An 11,033-nucleotide genomic window follows, 5' to 3' on the forward strand; every position below is an offset into this window, starting at 1 on the left:
ACATTCACACACACACGCACGCACACACGCACACACACATGCGCAAATACACTCTTCACCTCTCGACTCCTACCCATTAATGGCCTCTTACGACAGGCATGGCCTTCTTGCCTCGGCCGTATTCTAATCTCTGCGAGCCGAACGGACACACACATACATTCACACACACTCGCACACACACGCACACACGCACACACACACACATACACTCTTCACCTCTCGACTCCTACCCATTAGTCGTCACTTACGACAGGCAAGGCCTTCTTGCCTCGGTCGTATTCTTATCTCTGCAAGCTGAACGGACACACACATTCACACACACACGCACGCACGCACACACGCACACACACACATACACTCTTCACTTCTCGACTCCTACCCATTGTTCTCCTCTTACGACAGGCAGGGACTTCTTGCCACGGCCGTATTCTTATCTCTGTAAGCCTAAAGGACACACACACATACACACACACTCACACACGCACATACACACGCATACACGCACACACACATAGACTCTTCACCTCTCGACTCCTACCCATTAGTCGCCTCTTACGACAGGCAGGGCCTTCTTGCCACGGCCGTGTTCTTATCTCTGCGAGCCGAGCGGACACATACACACAGTCACATACACACAGTCACACACACACACACACACACACACACACACACACACACACACACACACACACACACACATACACTCTTCACCTCTCGACTCCTACCCATTAGTCGCCACTTACGACAGGCAAGGCCTTCTTGCCTCGGTCGTATTCTTAACTCTGCAAGCTGAACGGACACACACATTCACACACACACGCACGCACACACGCACACACACATGCGCAAATACACTCTTCACCTCTCGACTCCTACCCATTAATGGCCTCTTACGACAGGCATGGCCTTCTTGCCTCGGCCGTATTCTAATCTCTGCGAGCCGAACGGACACACACATACATTCACACACACTCGCACACACACGCACACACGCACACACACACACATACACTCTTCACCTCTCGACTCCTACCCATTAGTCGTCACTTACGACAGGCAAGGCCTTCTTGCCTCGGTCGTATTCTTATCTCTGCAAGCTGAACGGACACACACATTCACACACACACGCACGCACACACGCACACACACTCTTCACATCTCGACTCCTACCCATTGTTCTTCTCTTACGACAGGCAAGGACTTCTTGCCACGGCCGTGTTTTTATCTCTGCAAGCCGAACGGACACACACACACACGCACAAACAAACACACGCACACAGGAACACACGCACACACGCACACGCACACACTCTGCACCTCTCGACTTCTATCCATTATTCTCCTCTTACGACAGGCAGGTAGTTCTTGCCACGGCCGTGTTTTTATCTCTGCAAGCCGAACGGACACACACACACGCACACACAAACACACGCACACAGGAACACACGCACACACGCACACACTCCACCTCTCGACTTCTATCCATTAGTCGCCACTTAAGACAGGCAGAATTCCAGAGGCCTTCTTCCCTCGGCCGTATTCTTATCTCTGTAAGCCAAACGGACACACACACACACACACTCACACACGAACACACACACGCACACACGCACACACACACACACACACACATACACTCTTCACCTCTCGACTCCTACCCATTAGTCGCCTCTTACGACAGGCAGGGCCTTCTTGCCACATCTGTGTTCTTATCTCTGCGAGCCGACCGGACACACACACACTCACACACACACATACACACACACTCACACACGCACGCACACAGAAACACACATACACTCTTCACCTCTCGACTCCTACCCATTATTCTCCTCTTTCGACAGGCAGGGACTTCTTGCCACGGCCGTGTTCTTATTTTTGCACGTCAAACGGACACACACACACACACACGCACACACGCACACACACGCACACACGCACACACACACACAAATACACTCTTTACCTCTCGACTCCTACATATTAGTCGCCTCTTACGACAGGCAGGGCCTTCTTGCCACGGCCGTGTTCTTATCTCTGCGAGACGATAGGACACACACACACTCACACACACACATACACACACACACTCACACACGCACGCATACACGCACACACACACACACACACATACACTCTTTACCTCTCGACTCCTACCCATTATTCTTCTCTTACGACAGGCAGGAACTTCTTGTTACGGCCGTGTTTTTATCTCTGCATGCCAAACGGACACATACACACACACACGCACACACAAACACACGCACACAGGAACACACGCACACACGCACACGCACACACTCTCCACCTCTCGACTTCTATCCATTAGTCGCCTCTTAAGACAGGCAGAACCTTCTTCCCTCGGCCGTATTCTTATCTCTGCAAGCCGAACGGACACATACACACATACACACACACACTCACACACGTACACACATACGCATACACGCTTATACACATAGACTCTTCACCTCTCGACTCCTACCCATTAGTCGCCTCTTACGACATTCAGGGACTTGTTGCCACGGCCGTGTTTTTATTTCTACAAGCCGAACAGACACACACACATTCACACTCACACACACACGCACACACACACGCACACATACACACACATACACTCTTCACCTCTCGACTCCTACCCATTATTCTCCTCTTACGACAGGCAGGGACTTCTTGCCACGGCCGTGTTTTTATCTCTACAAGCCGAACAGATACACACACACACACGCACACACAAACACACGCACACAGGAACACACGCACACACGCACACGCACACACTCTCCACCTCTCGACTTCTATCCATTAGTCGCCACTAAAGACAGGCAGAACCTTCTTCCCTCGGCCGTATTCTTATCTCTGCAAGCCGAACGGACACACACACACACACATACGCACACACACTCACACACGTACACACACACGCATACACACTCACACACATAGACTCTTCACCTCTCGACTCCTACCCATTATTCGCCTCTTACGACAGGCAGGGCCTTGTTCCCTCGGCCGTATTTTTATCTCTGCAAGCCGAACGGACACACACACATACACACACACTCACACACGTACACACACACACACACACACGCACACACACATACATTCTTCACCTCTCGACTCCTACCCATTATTCTCTCTTACGACAGGCAGGGCCTTCTTGCCTCGGCCGTGTTCTTATCTCTGCAAGCCGAAAGGACACACACACATACCCACACACGCACACACACACATACACTCTTCACCTCTCGACTCCTACCTATTAGTCGCCTCTTACGATAGGCAGGGCCTTCTTGCCTCGGTCGTGTTCTTATCTCTGCAGGCCGAACTAACACACACACATACTTAAACACGCACACACACACGCACACACGCACACACACACATACACTCTTCACCCCTCGGCTCCTACTTATTAGTCGCCCCTTACAAGCGGCAGGGCTTTCTTGCCTCGGCCGTATTCTTATCTCTGCAAGCCAAACGGACACACACACATAAACACACACTTACACACGCACACACACGCAAACATGCACACAGACACACACATACACTCTTCACCTCTCGACTCTTACCCATTAGTCGCTTTTTACGACAGGCAGGGCCTTCTTGCCACGGCCGTATTCTTATCTCTGCAAAACGGACACACACACATACAGACACAGTCACACACGCACACACACCCGCACACACGCACACACACACACACACACATACAATCTTCACCTCTCGACTCCTACCCATTATTCTCCTCTTACCACAGGCAGGGACTTCTTGCCTCAGCCGCATTCTTATCTCTGCAAGCCAAACGGACACACACACATACACACACACTTACACACGCACACACACGCACACACACGCACACACACACACACATACACTCTTCACCTTTCGACTCCTACCCAGTAGTCGCCTCTTACGACATTCAGGGACTTCTTGCCACGGCCGTGTTCTTATCTCTGCGAGCCGAACGGACACACACACACACTTACACAAACACTCACGCTCACACGCACACACACACGCACACACGCACACGCAAACGCACATGCACACACTCTCCACCTCTCGACTTCTATCCATTAGTGGCCACTTAAGACAGGCAGAACCTTCTTCCCTCGGCCGTATTCTTATCTCTGCAAGCCGAACGGACACACACACATACGCACACACACTCACACACGTACACACACACGCATACATGCACACACACATAGACTCTTCACCTCTCGACTCCTACCCATTAGTCGCCTCTTACGACATTCAGGGACTTCTTGCCACGGCCGTGTTCTTATCTCTTACGACAGGCAGGAACTTCTTGCCGCGGCCGACTTCTTATCTCTGTGAGCCGAACGGACACACACACTGACACACACGCACGCACACACACACACACACACAAATACACTCTTCACCTCTCGACTTCTACCCAGTAGTCGCCTCTTACGACAGGCATGGCCTTCTTGCCTCGGTCGTATTCTAATTTCTGCGAGCCGAACGGACACACACATACATACACACACACACTTACACACGAACACACAAAGGAACACACACAGACACACACACATACACTCTTTATCTATCGACTCCTACTAATTAGTCGCTCTTTACAGCATGCATGGCCTTCTTGCCACGGCTGTATTCTTATCTATGCAAGCCGAACGGACACACACACCCATACACACACACACTTACACACGCACAAACACATACACACGTACACACAAACGAACACACGCACACACACACGTACACTCTTCATCTCTCGACTCCTACCCATTAGTCGCTCCTTTCAGCAAGCATGGCCTTCTTGCCACGGACGTGGCACTCTCCACCTCTCGACTCCTATCCAATAGTCGCCACTTACGAGAGGCAGGGCCTTCTTGCCCCGGCCGTATTCTTATCCCTGCAAGCCGAACGGATACAGAACTCACACACACACGCACGCACACACGCACACACATACACACTCACACACGCACACACACACACATACACTCTTCACCTCTCGACTCCTACCCATTAGTCGCCTCTTACTACATTCAGGGACTCCTTGCCACGGCCGAGTTCTTATCTCTGCGAGCCGAACGGTCACACATACTCACACACACACGCACGAACACACGCACACACACACACGCACACACACACACACAAATACACTCTTCACCTCTCGACTCCTACCCATTAGACGCCTCTTACGACAGGCATGTCCTTCTTGCCTCGGCAGTATTCTAATCTCTGCGAGCCGAACGGACACACACACCCATACACACACACTTACACACGCACAAACACACACACACGCACACACACATACACTCTTCACCTCTCGACTCCTACACATTAAGCGCCTTTTACGACAGGCATGGCTTTCTTGCTACCGCTGTTTTCTTATCTCTGCGAGCCGAAGGGACAGACATACATACACACACACTCACACACACACACACGCACACACGCACACACACACATACACTCTTCACCTACGACTCCTACCTATTCGTCGCCCCATACAACAGGCGGTGCCTTCTTGCCTCGTCCGTATTTTTATCTCTGCAAGCCAGATGGACACACACACACACATACACACACACACACTCATACACGCACACACACGCGCACACACGCACACACACACACATACACTTTTTACCTCTCGACTCCTACCCATTAGTCGCCTCTTACGACAGGTAGGGCCTTCTTGCCTCGGCCGTGTTCTTATCTCTGCAAGCCAAACGGACACACACACATACTCATACACGCACACACACGCACATACGCACACGCACACGCACACGCACACGCACACGCACACACTCTCCACCTCTCGACTCCTATCCATTAGTCGCCTCTTACGAGAGGCAGGGCCTTCTTGCCCCGGCCGTATTCTTATCTCTGCAAGCCGAACGAATACACACACTCACACACATACGCACGCACACACGCACACACATACACACTCACACATGCACAAACACACGCACAAACGCACACACACACATACACATACACTCTTCACCTCTCGACTCCTACCCATTAGTCGCCTCTTACGACATTCAGGGACTTCTTGCCACGGCCGAGTTCTTATCTCTGCGAGCCGAACGGGCACTCATACTTACATACACACGCACGAACACACGCACACACACGCACACACACACACAAATACACTCTTCACCTCTCGACTCCTACCCATTAGACGCCTCTTACGACAGGCATGTCCTTCTTGCCTCGGCCGTATTCTTATCTCTGCGAGCAGAACGGACACACACATACATACACACACACTTACACACGCACACATAAACGAACACACACACACATACACTCTTCATCTCTCGACTCCTACCAGTTAGTCGCTCCTTACAGCAAGCATGGCCTTCTTTTTACGGCCGTATTCTTATCTCTGTAAGCCGAACGGACACACAGATCCATACACACACACTCACACACGCACAAACACACACACACACTCACACACACATACACTCTTCACCTCTCGACTCCTACACATTAAGCGCCTCTTACGACAGGCATGACTTTCTTGCTTCCGCTGTTTTCTTATCTCTGCGAGCCGAAGGGACAGACACACATACACACACACTCACACACACATACACACACACACACACGCACACACACACACGCACACACACACATACACTCTTTACCTCTCGACTCCTACCTGTTAGTCGTCCCTTACAAGAGACAGGGCCTTCTTGCCTCGGCCGTATTCTTATCTCTGCAAGCCAAACGAAAACACACACACATACACACACACACACACACAAACTCACACATGCACACACACGCACACACGCACATACACACACACACACATACACTCTTCACCTCTCGACTCCTACCCATTAGTCGCCTCTTACGACAGGTAGGGCTTTCTTGCCTCGGCCGTGTTCTTATCTCTGCAAGCCAAACGGACACACACACATACTCACACACGCACACACACACGCACACACACATACACTCTTCACCTCTTGACTCCTACCTTGTGATGTCCTCTCGTGGGAGTCACTATCCAGGTAGCTTTTAGACAGTCAGAGACAGAGTTCAAAATAAAAATAAAACTTTATTGTCTTCCTTAAATTAAATTGACAAAAATCTTATGTACATATTTACAATTTGGTTTAGTGTTCTCGGTACCTGGCCTATTTATTCAAATTAAGCTTGACCTTGTCATATGGAACTAGTCTTATCGGCAAGCGAGTGTGTATCTGAAATTTTACGGTAACGTAGTATCGATTTAATAACAGCGGACGATAGGTACAAAGGAAGGAAAGGAACTCAACACGTCCCTTAAGTGATTCGGGTTAATAGGACACTCCTCGACAGTTTCAACACGACTGCTTCAGAGTACAGGTAGTGAAAAGCTCAACACGCTTTTCGGATAGCGGCGGTATGGGAGACGGAACAACTTGTGAACTCAACACGTCCACAAGCCGGGGTAGGGAAGAAGAGAACCTTCAGTCAACACCTGTCGATTCTGTCTCTATGAAGAAATGTTGCCGTTTATAAAGCGGAACTTTGCCCTTTCTACTGTCGATACACTCCTACTTCATGGGTTGGTTCGCGCGCACGCTGGTTTAACGGTGATGGCTTTGACTCATCGTTACAACCTATTAGTCGCCCCTTACAAAAGGCAATGCCTTCTTGCCTTGGCCGTATTCTTATCTCTGCAAGCCAAACAAACACACACATACACACACACTCACACACGCACACACATGCACACACGCACACACACACATATACACTCTTCACCACTCGATTCCTACCCATTAGTCGCCTCTTACGACAGGCAGGGCCTTCTTGCCACGGCCGTGTTCTTCTCTCTGCGAGCCGACTGGACACACACACACTCACACACACAAATACACACACACACTCACACACACAAATACACACACACACTCACACACGCACACACACACGCACACATTCACACACATACACATACACTCTTCACCTCTCGACTCCTACCCATTAGTCGCCTCTTACGACAGGCAGGGCCTTCTTGCCACGGCCGTGTTCTTATCTCTGCGAGCCGAACGGACACACACACACACTCACACACGCACACAAACGCACACACGCACACACGCACACACACACATACACTCTTCATCTCTCGACTCCTACCCATTAGTCGCCGCTTACGACAGGCAGGGCCTTCTTGGCACGGACGTGTTCTTATCTCTGCGAGCCGACCGGACACACACACTCACATACGCACACAAACGCACACACGCACACACGCACACACGCACACACACACATACACTCTTCATCTCTCGACTCCTACCAATTAGTCGCCACTTACGACAGGCAGGGCCTTCTTGCCTCGGCCGTATTCTTATCTCTGCAATCCGAAAGAACACACACACTCACATACACACGCACGCACACACGTACACACAGGCACACACAGACACACAAATACACTCTTCATCTCTCGACTCCTACCCATTAGTCGCCTCTTACGACAGGTAGGGCCTTCTTGCCTCGGCCGTGTTCTTATCTCTGCAAGCCAAACGGACACACACACATACTCACACACGCACACACACGCACATACGCACACGCACACGCACACCTACACGCACACACTCTCCACCTCTCGACTCCTACCCATTAGACACCTCTTACGACAGGCAGGGCCTTCTTGCCTCGGCCGTATTCTTATCTCTGCAATCCGAACGAACACACACACTCACACACACACGCACGCACACACGTACACACAGGCACACACAGACACACAAATACACTTTTGACCTCTCGACTCCTACCCATTAGTCGCCTCTTACGACAGGCATGGCCTTCTTGCCTCGGCCGTATTCTAATCTCTGCGAGCCGAATGGACACACACATACATACACATACACACACTCACACACGCACAAACACACACACACGCACACACGCACACGCACACGCACACGCACACGCACACACTCTCCACCTCTCGACTCCTACCTATTAGTCGCCTCTTACGACAGGCAGGGCCTTCTTGCCTCGGCCGTGTTCTTATCTCTGCAAGACGAACGGACACACACACATACTCACACACGCACACACACACGCACACACGCACACACACATACACTCCTCACCTCTCGACTCCTACCTATTAGTCGCCTCTAACGATAGGAAGGGCCTTCTTGCCTCGGCCGTATTCTTATCTCTGCTAGCCAAACGGACATACACACATACACACACACTCACACACGCACACACACGCACACAGGCACACACACACACATACACTCTTCACCTCTCGACTCCTACCCATTAGTCGCCTCTTACGACAGGCAGGGCCTTCTTGCCTCGGCCGTGTTCTTATCTCTGCAAGCCGAACGGACACACACACATACTTACACACGCACACACACACGCACACACGCACACACACATACACTCTTCACCTCTCGACTCCTACCTATTAGTCGCCTCTAACGATAGGAAGGGCCTTCTTGCCTCGGCCGTATTCTTATCTCTGCTAGCCAAACGGACATACACACATACACACACACTCACACACGCACACACATGCACACAGGCACACACACACACATACACTCTTCACCTCTCGACTCCTACCCATTAGTCGCCTCTTACGACAGGCAGGGCCTTCTTGCCACGGCCGTGTTCTTATCTCTGCGTGCCGACCGCACACACACACACTCACACACACACATACACACACACTTACACGCACACAGGCACACACGCACACGCACACACTCTCCACCTCTCGACTCCTATCCAATAGTCGCCTCTTAATACAGCCAGGGCCTTCTTGCCACGGACGTATTCTTATCTCTGCGGGCCGAACGGATACACACACACTCACACACACACACACACATACACTCTTAACCTCTCGACTCCTACCTATTAGTCGTCTCTTAGGACAGGCAGGGCCTTCTTGCCTCGGCCGTGTTCTTATCTCTGCAACCGAACGGACACACACACATACTCACACACGCACACACACACGCACACACATACACTCTTAACCTCTCGACTCCTACCCATTAGTTGCCTCTTACGACATTCAGGGACTTCTTGCCACAGACGTATTCTTATCTCTGCAAGCCGAACAGACACACACACATACTCACACACGCGCACACACACGCACACACGCACATACACATACACTCTTCACCTCTCGACTCCTACCTATTAGTCGCCCCTTACAACAGGCAGGGCCTTCTTGCTACAGATATGTTCTTATCTCTGCGAGCCGAACGGACATACACACACACTCACACACACATGCACGCTCATACGCAGACACACACACGAACACACGCACACGCACACGCACACACATACACTCTTCACCTCTTCGCCTTATTCTTCTCTTACTTCAGGCAGGGCCTTCTTGCCTCGGCCGTATTCTTATCTCTGCAAGCCAAACGGACACACACACATATACACACACACTCACACACGCACAAACACACGCGCACGCGCACACACACACACACACACACATACACTCTTCACCTCTCGACTCCTATTCATTAGTCGCCTCTTACGAAAGGCAGGGACTACTTGCCACGGCCGTGTTCTTATCTCTGCAAGCCGAACAGGCACACACACACTCACACACACACACGCACACACTCACACACACGCACACACACACACAAATACACTCTTCACCTCTCGACTCCTACCCATTAGTCGCACTTACGACAGGCATCGACTTATTGCCTCGGCCGTATTCTAATCTCTGCGAGCCGAACGGACGCACACACATACTCACACACGCACACACACACGCACACACACATACACTCTTCACCTCTCGACTCCTACCCATTAGTCGCATCTTACGACAGGCAGGAACTTCTTGCCACGGCCGAGTTCTTATCTCTGTGAGCCGAACGGACACACACATACATACACACACACACACTTACACACGCACACACAAAGGAACAAACACACACACACATACACTCTTTATCTCTCGACTCCTACCA

Source organism: Diabrotica undecimpunctata, unplaced genomic scaffold (genome assembly GCF_040954645.1).
Source record: "Diabrotica undecimpunctata isolate CICGRU unplaced genomic scaffold, icDiaUnde3 ctg00000606.1, whole genome shotgun sequence".
NCBI classification, from domain to species: domain Eukaryota; kingdom Metazoa; phylum Arthropoda; class Insecta; order Coleoptera; family Chrysomelidae; genus Diabrotica; species Diabrotica undecimpunctata.